At 37.8% G+C, this 12,687-nt stretch overlaps 1 protein-coding gene across 4 annotated transcripts in view; it reads right to left on the reverse strand.

Moving 5' to 3' along the window:
* The window catches only part of Kansl1 (KAT8 regulatory NSL complex subunit 1), a 176,232-nt gene that overhangs the window by 134,753 nt on the left and 28,792 nt on the right, over positions 1-12,687 (reverse strand). For 3 of the 4 annotated variants that reach the window (XM_010637479.3, XM_010637478.3, XM_010637476.3), the window contains exon 1: positions 12,599-12,681. The exons of the other annotated variant lie outside the window; for it this stretch is intronic. The gene's annotated coding sequence lies outside the window, so the exon portion shown is untranslated. Of the gene's footprint in view, positions 1-12,598; positions 12,682-12,687 lie in introns of those variants that run through there. 4 annotated transcript variants of the gene reach the window in all.

The following is a 12,687-nucleotide window of genomic DNA, read 5'->3' on the forward strand; positions in this document are numbered from 1 at the left end:
TAAAAAAAAAATGTTGAAAGACCAGGGATGTAGCTCAATGCAAAGGACCAGAGTTCAATACCTATTACCCACCCCCCACCAGTAATATGTCCAGATTTGATTTTACTATTTCATGCCACTGCTTATAAAAAGAAAAACTGGATACCCAGTAATTTAAATTATGAATTACTCATATAATACTATCCAACGTAGATAATAGCATTGCAAGCCAGGCATGGTAGTGCATGTTTGTAATCCCAGCACAGGAGGTTAAATCAAGATTGCCCAAAATTTGAGGCCAGCCTAGACTACATAGTGAGTTCAAGGCCAGCTTCAATTACAGAGGAAGAAGGCCTTGAAGAGAGGAGAGTGAGAGTGAGCAAACAAGCACTGCTGAGCTATATTTTCTGATGTGAAGTGTGTGCTCCATTGTTAAATGAAAAAAGTTTTATAAAACATACTAGGACCTTATTTTTATTATTAAAAAGTCATTTGGTTTATGTAATGTCTCTACCATAAATATATATTGTGTGGCATAAAGGAAAGAATCTAAAAGAAAATAACGGAAATTCTCAGAGCCAAAAATCCAAAAAGCAAAACATTATATATTTCTTAAACTTAACATACTGAGCTGGGCACACTGATACCAGTATCAGTGATACTGTAATCCCAGTATTTGCAAGGGTGAGACATGAGTATGTAAATTCCAGGGCAAAGTGAACAACTTGGCTAGACCTTACAGCCCCCCAAAATAGGTTTAGGATATAGTTCAATGCATATGCAGACACTGGGTTCAATCCCCAGTACCGAAAAAAGAAAACAGCATACTGACTCCAATCCCACTTGACCTCACAAATCCAAAGAAGGTTCACTCAACAATTTAAAGCAGTTTCGCAAAAACCATGTATCAGCTTATGAAAAATCATCTTTCTCAAAAGAATACAGAGCATTAAAAGTTGTAATTAACTAATTGGCCGGCGATTTAGCTCACTGGTACCGCTGCCTGCCTCACAAGCATGAGGACCCAAGTTCAATCCCTGGTACCAAAAAAAAAAAAAAAAAAAAAAAAAAAAAGCAACCAAGTAAAAACCCGAAAAAAAAAAAAAAAAAAAAAAAAAAAAAAAAAAAAAAAAGCTATAATTAACTAATTAATCCTCCCTGGAAAATAGGTTTAAGACTGGGATTAAATGTCCAATTTACTAATGGGGATAATAGTCATTGCTTATTCAGAATAAAGAAATATCATAATTTTTAATTATACAATGTGACAAATAAATACAGATGACACTACTGCACCTACTGTCACTAACATAAAATTAAAATTGTGCAGTAACACTGTAGAGATGAAAAGGGCCATCATATCAAAAGTTCTTCGTGATGAAATGTTAGGCTGGGTTACAGTTTCTCTCATACTTCCAAGGAAACAAAAATTTTAGGGACAGGAAGATGTAAAATGCAAAACACCTGGGGAAATAAACTTCCCTGATGGGAATCCACAAAGTACTTTATCATAATAAATATGCAAAGGTTTGCCTTTACCAAAGTTATTTAACAAATAAGCACTCTACATCTATTAATATCAGGCAGAACACTGTTCTAAGGAGTAAGGTGAGATAAAGTTCAATTAAGTGACTTCTAGGGGGCTAGGGGTGCTTTCCTGGGCTGATTCTATTATTTTAAACTGCAACACAGATCTAAGAACACACTTCTACTTAACATAAGTGGAAGCAAATATGTACCTCCAGGGCAGAGTTTCTCAAGGGCAGTATTACTGCATTCAGGGCTAATTTTTTGACATGAGGGCAATACTGTGCATTGAAGGATATTTGGGCAGCATCTCTAGTTTCTACTCACTAGATGCCAGTAGTTTCCTTCTACAAATTATGACCACCAAAAAAAAAAAAAAAAAAAAAAAAAAAAGAGTAAGATAAAAAAAAAAAAGAGAGAGAGAGAGAGAGATGTATCAAATGCCTCCCACTGGCAAAGCAAAAATCATACCTCTCAATTAAGAACCACTAGCTACAATGGGAGTGCAGGGGTATGGGGAAAAAATGAGAACCAAGACCTGGCATGTAAAGGTACAAGAGCCCAATTATGACTGTAACTGTACTGTATACCTAAAATGTACCAATAAACTCAATGAGGAAAAAAAATTTTAAAAGGACCACTAGCTACAAAGATTATATTCGCTCTCACACACAGCAAAACATATCCTGAATACTCCAGGCCAGAACTCCATACCTACAAATGAAAACTTCATTTTAGTTCTTGTAAATTTCCAAGTCAGTACTCCAGATGTACAGGAATAACCTAGAAGAACCCACCTTGCAAAACTGTTACACTGCATTTAGGCAAGAGGAAAGACTAAGGCTATTTGGCTGGCTAACAAGTATTACAACTGCACTTACACTGGAAACAGATGCAAAAATCACAAGAGAAAGAAAAGTATGATCCTGATATAGCTTTTAAAAAAAAACTAAAGGAAGGATGGTTAGGGAAGTGGCCATGTTGTCAAGATTTCAGCTGAGATTTGACAATTAATTAAAATTTCATTATGTAAAAGAGTAGGACAAAAGAAGGAGTATGGTTTTCTAGTGAGAAACAGCAGAACAGCTCTGGGAAACAGAATACACTAAAGACTAAAAGGAAAATTTTCTGAAATATACAGTATGTTTTAATAAAGGAAATGATGTAGAAAATGACAGCAGATATATATATAGGCCGTCTGAGGCCTGATCACTAGTGGACAACCTTTAATACTCAGCCAGTATTTACCAAGACTTGCAACAGCTGAGTATCAAAGTTTTCCAAATGAAAGGGTCATTACCAGAACTGAATATTGCTTTAGAGAGGCCAGTTGGGTAAAAGCAGATTAAAATAAAGTGAAAAGACATCTAGATGGCAAAGACCAATGAAAAAGCTAATGCAATTCAACTACAGAGGTTAACATAGGGCCAGAGGATTTAGCTCAGTGGTGCTGCACCAGCCTTGCAAGCACAAGGTCCTGAGTTTGGGGGTGGGGGCACCACAGCAGAATGGGCAGTCTTCAAAGATTAAATTCAGAAGTATGGAGAAGCTAAAGAATGTAATGGCTTATAAAGACTGGTAGGAAGCTCTTTTTCCCTCATAACTTCATCTTGTTTATAATGAAATCGTTCCATTTATTTCTCATAAGCCTGTTCAAGTTTGGCGTAGCATTCATATTCCTAATGTCCTCATCAATTCACACTTCCTAATAATACCTTCCAGACTGGTACTTCAGTCCCCCAATGCTGTAAATGCTTTTTTAAAAAATCAACTAAATTCCCTGCTCTTTGGAGTTTCTAGTGCCTTTTTCACAAGTCCACATTACTCAAGATGAAACAAAATAAAATCAGAGCAAGCTGGGAGTTAAGGACATACATACACCTTTAACCACTTAACAGTTCACCCAGGCAACTTGTTTGTTTACTTACCAGCTTGGGCAGGTATTATTTCAAGCAGTTAATTCTTGTATAGAAAAAATTCGACAAATGTGTCATTTTTATATTTCCTGTTATAGCTTCTTATAAAAATTAATGAAAAAATACAAATTCTGATCATCATGTATTTAAATAATTAGACTGGTAAGTGGTTAATCCTATTTGTGCAGCTGAGACAGGAGGCACACAAGCTAAGTGTTCTGCCTGGGCAACTTAACAAGAAGACCCAGCCTCAAAATAAAAGGGTCCAGGGTTGGGAATTTAGCTCAGTGGTTCCGCTGCCTGCCTCACAAGAGCAAGGTCCTGAGTTTGATCCCCAATACCCAAATAAATAAATAAATACATACATAGGGCTCAGAATATAGCTCAGTGCAAAGACCCAGAGTTCAATCCCAGTACTACTCCCTACCAAAAAAGCAAGGATTATCAGGTGGTTATGAATCCAGATCTCCCCATAGATCCTCAACCATATCTGTGCCTATGCTGCTACTTCTACACAGAAGGTCCTTTTATTCTTTCAGCCCCAAATATTAATTCTTCAATTCACAGAATGTCCATTAATATTTCTGACTCTTCAGAGTCTTACGTATCTCTTATTAACATCTCTTATTATTCAATTCAAATCATCTAAATGTTCCCTAATTGTCAATTTATTCTGTTTCCAAGATAAGCAGTCCTATAATACCATCCCCTTTGAGGGCTTACTAACTTCATCTAGAACTTGGTACTTCACGAACTTTGGCTGACTGGGCCAGAATAGTCAAAAATCTTTCCTAAAGTGGCCTCCAAATAAAAATTAGATTCTGTTAAGAGAAAGAAGGGTTGGGGACATAGATCAGTGGTAAAGGAAGTGCTTATGTGGCATTCAAGAGGCAGTTCACACAACTAGTGGGAAGGGGAGACTGAAATTCTAATGAAGAAACTGACACAATCAAAATAATGGGAAGGATTTGGGAAAGGATCCACTTAACTTGGATAAACCAGGTGGTATAAGTACAGCTTCTCAAGAGAGAGAAGAGAGCAGCTAAGTAGTGATTTGTAAAGAAGTACAGTACTAGAAGCTATATTATGGATTCACTAGAAAGGGTTGCTTTTACATAGAAATATACATGTTATGTCCCTGGAGAGAAGACAAAACTTTTATTAAAAAACAAAAAAATAATATGGGTCACAACCTCCAAGTCTAACTGTCCTATGAGAATAGAGCTTCTTAACTGAAAATATTTTATAATTAGTAAGGGAAACATAACTAAATGGAGGATAGGTTTAAGACTGTTGCTCACTAACGTTAACTGACCTTTTATTGTGTAAGCCACTGTACTAGTATTTTACATACATTCTCTTACTCTTCACAGTAACACTGTAAGGTAAATTCTGCTGTCCTCTTTTTATGGATGAGGAAATTTGAAGCTCCTGAAAGGATAAGTAATTTATCTACACTAAACAACTACTAAGTTGCAGAGGCAGGATCACTAAACTCCATGCTTTTGACTGTTATATTAGGCAGTTTAAGAGTAGATTTAAACTGGGAAAGGGGACTTCACTGCTAGATGCTAAAGTTTGAATTCTATTTTTTAGAGGAAAGTCCATGAGAAAATACCAACTACCTACTAAGCATCTCCAGTAAGTATTCATTAAAATGCCTACAGCTGGATGTAGTGGTGCACACCCCAGCCACTCCGAAAGCTAAAGCAAGGAGATCAAGCCAGCCTAGCCAACCTAGTGCCACCCTATCTCAAGTAAAAATAAAAATGGCCAGGGATGTAGCTCAGTGGCATAGTACCTGCCTTGCACTGGTAAGGCCCTGGGTTCAAATCTCACCTCCCCACGTACACACACACAATTCTACAACGTTCAAAGCACTGCATGACAAGGCCATGTAAAGAATGGAATCCTTAAGGACCCTAACAAAGGCTGCAAATTACATGGATTCAGGGAAGGCTTCCCAGAATAAACACCATTTAAGCTGTCCTATATTCAAACCCCATCCACTGGCCCTAACAGCAAAACCAATTTCTGCTTCCTCAATATTTCCTACATAAGTGAATCCTGAATGATCACTATTTATGTACTGTATAATTTCATTTACACAGATGCCCACTAATGCCAGACACAAATCAGACTACAGAAGGCAATAATATTTTAGACATGAGGTGTAATAAAGTTTTATTAATGCCAAAGATGCGAGGATATCAGTAAGGTGTGACGACAGTTTTATGCACTGTGTTATCCCTTAAGGTATCAAGGAACATTTCCAAGAGAGAGAAGACATTCTGATGGGGGAAAGAGGGTTAGACAGTTTATTTTACTTAATGCAGATACTGTCCCACAGGTTCAAGGAGCGAGAAAAAAATACACTGAACTACACAGCATCTATCCACTTACTAGACACAGAAAGACACTTGTTTAAGTCAGGCCCAGGTCTGGATTCAAAAGTGCCTTGGTCCCTGAAAAGGCAGCAGTATGGGGCAATTCTTCTCTGCAATTCAGACAACTTCCAATCTTGCACTACAATAATGACTTTAAAGTTGAGAAAAGGAAGGTAACATAAATCTGACCAAGTGATTCCTAAAATCTTTCAGTGACTCTAGGACAAGAATGAAACTAAACTCCCCACAAGCAGACATGACCCCTTTTAACACTCAATTTAGGGGCTGGGGATTTAACTCAGTGGTTCCTGTGGCTGCTTCTCTCAAGCACAAGGACCAGAGTTTGATCCCCAATACCAAAAAAAAAAAAAAAAAAAAAAAAAAAAAATCAGCTTCATCTCCAGCCTGTCCTCATTACAGCCACCTGAATTTCATGTACGGTTCCTGGCTCCTCTATGTATGTTCATTTTTGCTTATGCTGCTCTTTCACAGTTCAGCTATTTTAAGCATTCCTCATTCCATCCAGGTTGAATTATGAGTGTCTACTCTCTAGGCTCTTACCTACACTCTCATGATACCAGGGCAATAGGCGCCAGTATAAACGCTCCATTTTGTCTGTCCCTTTCCTTCACTAGACTCTGTACTTCCTGAGTGAAGGGTATAGCATGTTTTACCCTCTATCCCCTACATGTAGCAAAGTGCTTAGCATACGGCAGACAAATACATATTAAGTAACATGAGCATTCTATGCCAAATGAATCAGATGAACGTCTATTAGGATATTTATGGAAATATCTGATCATGAGCTGACAACAATCTTACCAAGAAAGGTATCAACTCAATCTCCACCTCAAATTCCAGTCATTTAGATGGCCAAACACTTATACCTAGACCGGCAAACTTCCTAAACCATATACTTTAAAACTATTAAATCTGGCTACATAGCACTTGGAAGGTGGTATCTATAAAAATTTTAAATGTAATTACTTAAAAATTTTACCTAGCAATAGTATTTCTAGGACTCTAGACAACATAAACAGTGCCACTAAGATACACAGACAATTTTTTTCATTGAAGAATTGTAATACTAAAAAAACAAAAACAATCTTAAAAGGACCAAGCCACATAAAAAGTATGATCCCAACCTGAGGGTGATACATTCCCATTTTTAAAATATACTGAAGATCTTTAAAAATCTCTATTCTCCATAGTAATATACTAACAGTTTACTGAAACATTCCTGATAGTTCAATTTATCAAAGTAGTAGTTTTTTGTTTTGCAGTTCAAACTCAGGACTTCATGAATGCCAGGCAAGCATTCTATTACTGAGCTACACCAAACCCCACCCCCAGGACTAGTATTTCTAGTCTCTATACTAGCAAACATCAGAAACTCACTAATTAGCTTTTAGCCTCTTTCCTTTCACACCCTCTGGTGGAGGTGCTAAAAAGCCTCCAAAGGCCAAACAGCAAGTGGCAGGAGAAAGCCTGGATATCAGTTCTTACCTTTTTTTGGTTTACCATCTTAACAAAATCGTTACTCATCTGTATTTATTCTCCAACTCAGCCACTCCAAGAGAATTTAACCAGGTGTGACCTTGAGCTGCTCCTTTTTAAAAAAGGAATTAAAAGGTAAGGGACTCAAGTTTGATTCTACACTAGCAACTTTTTCCAAACAAGGGCAGAGTCTGCTATACATAAAATTCAGTGCAAGATCTTTTTGGATTCCTAGTTCAAGCAACAAAAAACAAATTTTTTAATAAAATTTATATAAAACTGCACTGAATTTCATCCAGGTTAGATGTCCTAACTCTCAAAAGCTTGGAGAACAACTAATTCTAAAAATAAATAGAAATGAAAGGGGGAAGAGGCAAGTTCACACAGTCAAGAATATAAACCACAATAATTCCCTGGTAGAGTATTCAAATGATAAAATTCTATGGAGTTAGCTTAAAATCTTTGAAAGACAAGATTTCCAAAAATTAACTGTGCTACTCAATGAGGAAATAAGAATTTGAAAGATCTCTACCCTGAAGTAATTCTTGGCATAAAGATTTAAAACCTTGCCGGGGCGTGGTGGTGCACGCCTATAATACCAGCACTCAGGAGGTTGAGGCAGGAGGATCCCTGTCAGTTCAAGGTGAGCCTGGGCTACACAGAGTTCAAGGCTCTCCTAAACTAGTGAGACCCTCTCACTAAAAAAATAAATGAATGGCTGGGCGTGGTGGTGCATGCCTGTAATCCCCAGCACTTGGGAGGCTGAGGGAGAATTGCTGTGAGTTCAAAACCAGACTGGGCTATGTAATGAGTTTCAGGTCAATCTCAACTACATCACGAAACTCTGTCTCAAACAACCAAAAAAAAAAAAAAAAAAACGAATAATAATACACTATCTTTAAATTTTTCTTCCGGACTACCCAAGTTTTTCACTCATAAGTATGAACTGTGTTCTACTTTAGTAAAGCTGGTTTCCATATATTCTGCATTTCGGCTTTATCTTTACCCTATCAAAAACAAGGAAAGGCTTACCTCATAAAAAATCCTACTGCAGCTGTTGACAACTGCATGCTCCTTTTGAAAGGCACATGGCTAATACAGAAACAAACCCAATACTATTGCACACCTCCTATTGATGATTTAAAATTTTAAAACACCTTCACTTGCACTCTTTCACCATTTCAGAAAAACTTCTACTTTAACTGGGTAGATTGTTCTGGGTCCCAGGAAGTATATTTTACACTGGTGTACTCTGCCTGCTCACAACACAAAAAGAGCACAAAAAAAGTTTCTCAAATAAAATGGTCCCCAACACCTGGCCTGCCTACTGTGTCAGTGCAAAGCCTTGGACCATATCCTTTTCCTAAAATATAACTTTGTTTTTTCGAAATCTATTTTAAGACTAGTTTTTGAGTCCTCATGTTGTTGGTGAAGATGCATGTTTTAAATTACAGTTTCTCTCCTAAAAAACTGAGCACTAGCCTCTGGGCACACCAGAAGTTGTGCAAAAAACATTACTACTAGAATGTAATGATTCATAATACAAAGTAGGACTCTGATCTATACTTTCCACTCCCCAAATTATGAAGACTCACGATGTGGTTAGAAAAGACCATATGAATTAAAAAAGACAAATAGTTCACTGTACTACAGGTCGCCCACATTTGCAGGCCACCAAGGGATAGGAGGTAAATGATATATGCGGGTATTACTTGCAGATTGAATGGAAGATCATGGGTCAAAGGAAAAGACCAGAATACATTTAGGAGGGCAAGTAGTAGTTATCATTACTATAACCTACACTATTCCTTCCCCTCCAAATTCAAGGGAATGGAGAGATCCTTTGGGGAAAAGGGAGGGATCAATAAATTCTTTAAATTATATAATAAAGTCACTTGATTGATTTCTGCCTCGATGGCCTAACAGACAAGAAAAACACAGCCCCACCCCACCCCCCATATTCAAGGAAACAGGATAAACATAAAAAGTATTACTATTTAAACACAACACTACTTTTGGCCGGGCAAGGTGATGCATACCAGTAATCCCAGCACTCAGGAGGCTGAGGCAGGAGGACAACAAAGTTCAAGGCCAGTGAGCTATGTACAAGTTAAAAGCCACCTGAACGACATATCAAGACCCTGTCTCCACCAAAATTTTATTCTATGATTACTGTTTCGAGAGTACAGGATAGATCAGTCTGATGGATTGTGGAACATTTTAAAAACTGCTTTGCCAGGCATGGTGGCACAGGCCTGTATAACCAGCTCTCAAAAGACTGCGGTAGTAGGATCTCCTGGAGTTCAAGGGCAGCCTGGGCTACATAGTGAGTTCAAACCCAGCCTGAACTACAGTGAGACCGTCTCAAAAAATAAAATTAAATAAATAAAAGTTAAAAAATACAATAAAAATAGCTTTTCTGACATAAGGTAACTAAGCTTTACTCACAAATGGACCAAACTAGAATTACTGAATACTAAACTACCTTCACCACCACCAATGGCCCTGTGCTTACAAATTACATGAAACAAGCCCTATCAAACAGAACAAATCTAAAAGCTGTTATTCACTTTAAAATTAAAATGTGGTCAAATTCAATAAACTGAAGGATACAGAGACAATGGTTACAATGTAGCATTACTAGACACAGAAGAGGACTGGCACAGTTTCAAAAAGGAAAACTGGACTACACAGTAGTAATTTTCGTTCTCACCTTGATAAAAATTCAGAAGCAAGCGAACTACAGTTTACTCACTTTCTAGCTTCCAGAATTTTCCTCAACAGAATGATAAGACACCTAACAATTGAATAGTGTGTTCTGCAGGTTTAACCATAGAAATAACATGTGCAGGCAGAAGAATGAAAGACAGGCAAAAACTTAATGTATCACTGTGATAAAGCACAAAAGTCAAACACTAATGTTCTGAATAAGGCTTTCAGGAAAGATGGAGGAACAAGTCTCAATACAGTACTTCACAAGATTCATATGGGTGGAAAGACCAAAAACCCCATCCTACTACTACTTAACTAATCACAATCACTCTTTTAACTGTGTACAGCCATAAATCACAAATACTTATTTTACATGTACATAAATGAAGCAGTTACCGAAGACAATGTTCACCAAAAGTTATTAGCAATCTCTATAACATGTAATGTTTCCCTCCAAGTAACTGAAAGCAAAGTCAACCACCCGAAATTATGAGATCACTAAGGAATACTGTATATCAACTATGCTAAAGGTCAAAGGAATTGTATACTTTTTTGGATAACCTGGTGGAACTTTAACTCAGAATTCCATGAGCGAGGATACTTATCTGAGATTTATAATACATTTTAAAATTCTCAAAGGATGGGCATTTTTACCTTGCCTTATTTTTAGAACTACACATCATACTGCACATTATCACATGACATGATGTAACTGTTAGCAAAGAAAATGACCCAAACCATTGAAAACATACATGGCAAGAAACAGATCAATGCATATTCAAGAATCAATATATTTCATACGTATTTACTTCAAAAATTGTTAACACAGCTCTTTTAAATTGAAGAGACGTTTAGTAACCTAAGTAGAAACAAAAGAGAAATGTACACTGTATTTTATAATAGGAATTTACGAGACTACGGGGAAAACTGACATGAAGGAACAGGTAACAGTAATACTGTATTAATTCTAAAGCTACAGGATTAAAAGCAAAAATTTGTGGATCAAAAACACGTACCCAAAATATTAGTAAATTATACCTAGGTAGAAAATAATTACTCAAAAGTATCCACTCTGGTGAAAAGAAAAGAACAGAAAAAAAAGAGCCTTAACTGACGAGTGCCGACAATTGTAATTTCCTAACTGGTAAGACAGTATTATGAAAAGGAACCTAGTACTGTACAGCCTATAGAAGAGGGGGAGGGGAAACACACCCACTTAAGCCTTTGTAAATAAGAATACTTTAAATGACCCAAAAAGCAAGAAAAACACACACTACAGACCATTCTGATAAATGGAAAACATATTCTAATGTACTACTTTCCATACTTGAAAGTACTTTGAGACGAAGTTCAATAACAATTTATTAACTATATCATGATTATGCAAGGCAAAGATTATGTAATTTTATCGTTTATTTTAAAATGTTCTCCGGCTCCACAACTACAAGTACTAAAACATTTTGATTTCTCCCAAGGGGAGAGGGAAGGTTTCTCTGAGCTTACAATTTAAAATATAAACATACACCCCAAAACAAACAAAAAACCACAATGATGGCTAGCCACGTGACAAAGGAGATGGCAACACCAGGATTGTGAATGGAGGGGAGGGAGGCGAGGTTGGAGGACTAAAGAGATTTCTCGGAACTTTGGAGACCGCGAGATTCGGGTCTGCCGACCCTAGAGGTACTAAACTCTGGCTTCTATCAGTTGTACTGTTAACACCCTCAAGAACAGTTTTGTTAATAGGTCACTGAAAATGCTCCAATGACCTCTAGGATAAAAAAGGAAAATACAGAGGTGGAGGTAAGAGTAATTTAAAGTGGCGCCATCGTGTCACCCTCTTCCTCTAAGGCAATCAATAAGCAATATTTAAGTAACGTGTTTCTCTAAAAATCCACATTGGGACTCCAAATAGGAAAACAAAAGGATTTTAAAGTAAAACATGGGAGTACCGCTGTTTATCAAAGAGAAAACAATTAAACTATTTGAAGCGAATCAAAAGACCGTCAGCCGGAAAGCAGGCCCCCTAAAAGGCAGTAAGATCCAACTCACTTAAAAGCAAATACAGCAATTACCTCTTCCTCTTTAGTTAAAAAAAAAAAAGTCCGCCTGAGGGAGACTAGATCTGAAAACGTATGTGACCTCAATTTACAGGCAACAAAAATAATAAATAAGAGTTCTGATACAAACCGTGAAACACGCAAGATGTTCGAGCAAAGAAAGGCCTTTTGCAGTCAAGAGAAGTTCAAAGCGAGAGTCAAGAGTTTGTTTTGGTTTTTTTTTAAGGGAATAAACCGTGTTCTTCAGGCCGCCTTTTTAAATAGAACGCCAAAGGAAAGCCCAGCAAACGAGGCGGCAGCTGGCGGGGAAGGGCCCCGCACACCCCCGCCCTTGGGGCGCCTCCCAGCCCGGACCCGCAGCGGGGAAGCCCGGAGAGGCCATTTAAAGTTCCGGGGATTTTTCTTCCCCTGCCCTGCCTTTCTAGTTACAACTAACAAAGAGAGAGAAATGGGAGCCACAGAGAGCGAGGAGAAGGAGAAAGGGCAGCGGGAGGAGGAGAGGAGCAGCAGCAGCACCTACCACGTGATGGAGGAGCGTAGCCCGGGCGGATTCGGCCCCACAAAATGGGCGCAGTTTGCAAACAGCCCCCGGCCTGGGCGCCGAGGGCT

The sequence above is a fragment of the Fukomys damarensis genome, unplaced genomic scaffold (assembly GCF_012274545.1).
Source record: "Fukomys damarensis isolate Sample0158 unplaced genomic scaffold, DMR_v1.0_HiC HiC_scaffold_23, whole genome shotgun sequence".
NCBI lineage: Eukaryota > Metazoa > Chordata > Mammalia > Rodentia > Bathyergidae > Fukomys > Fukomys damarensis.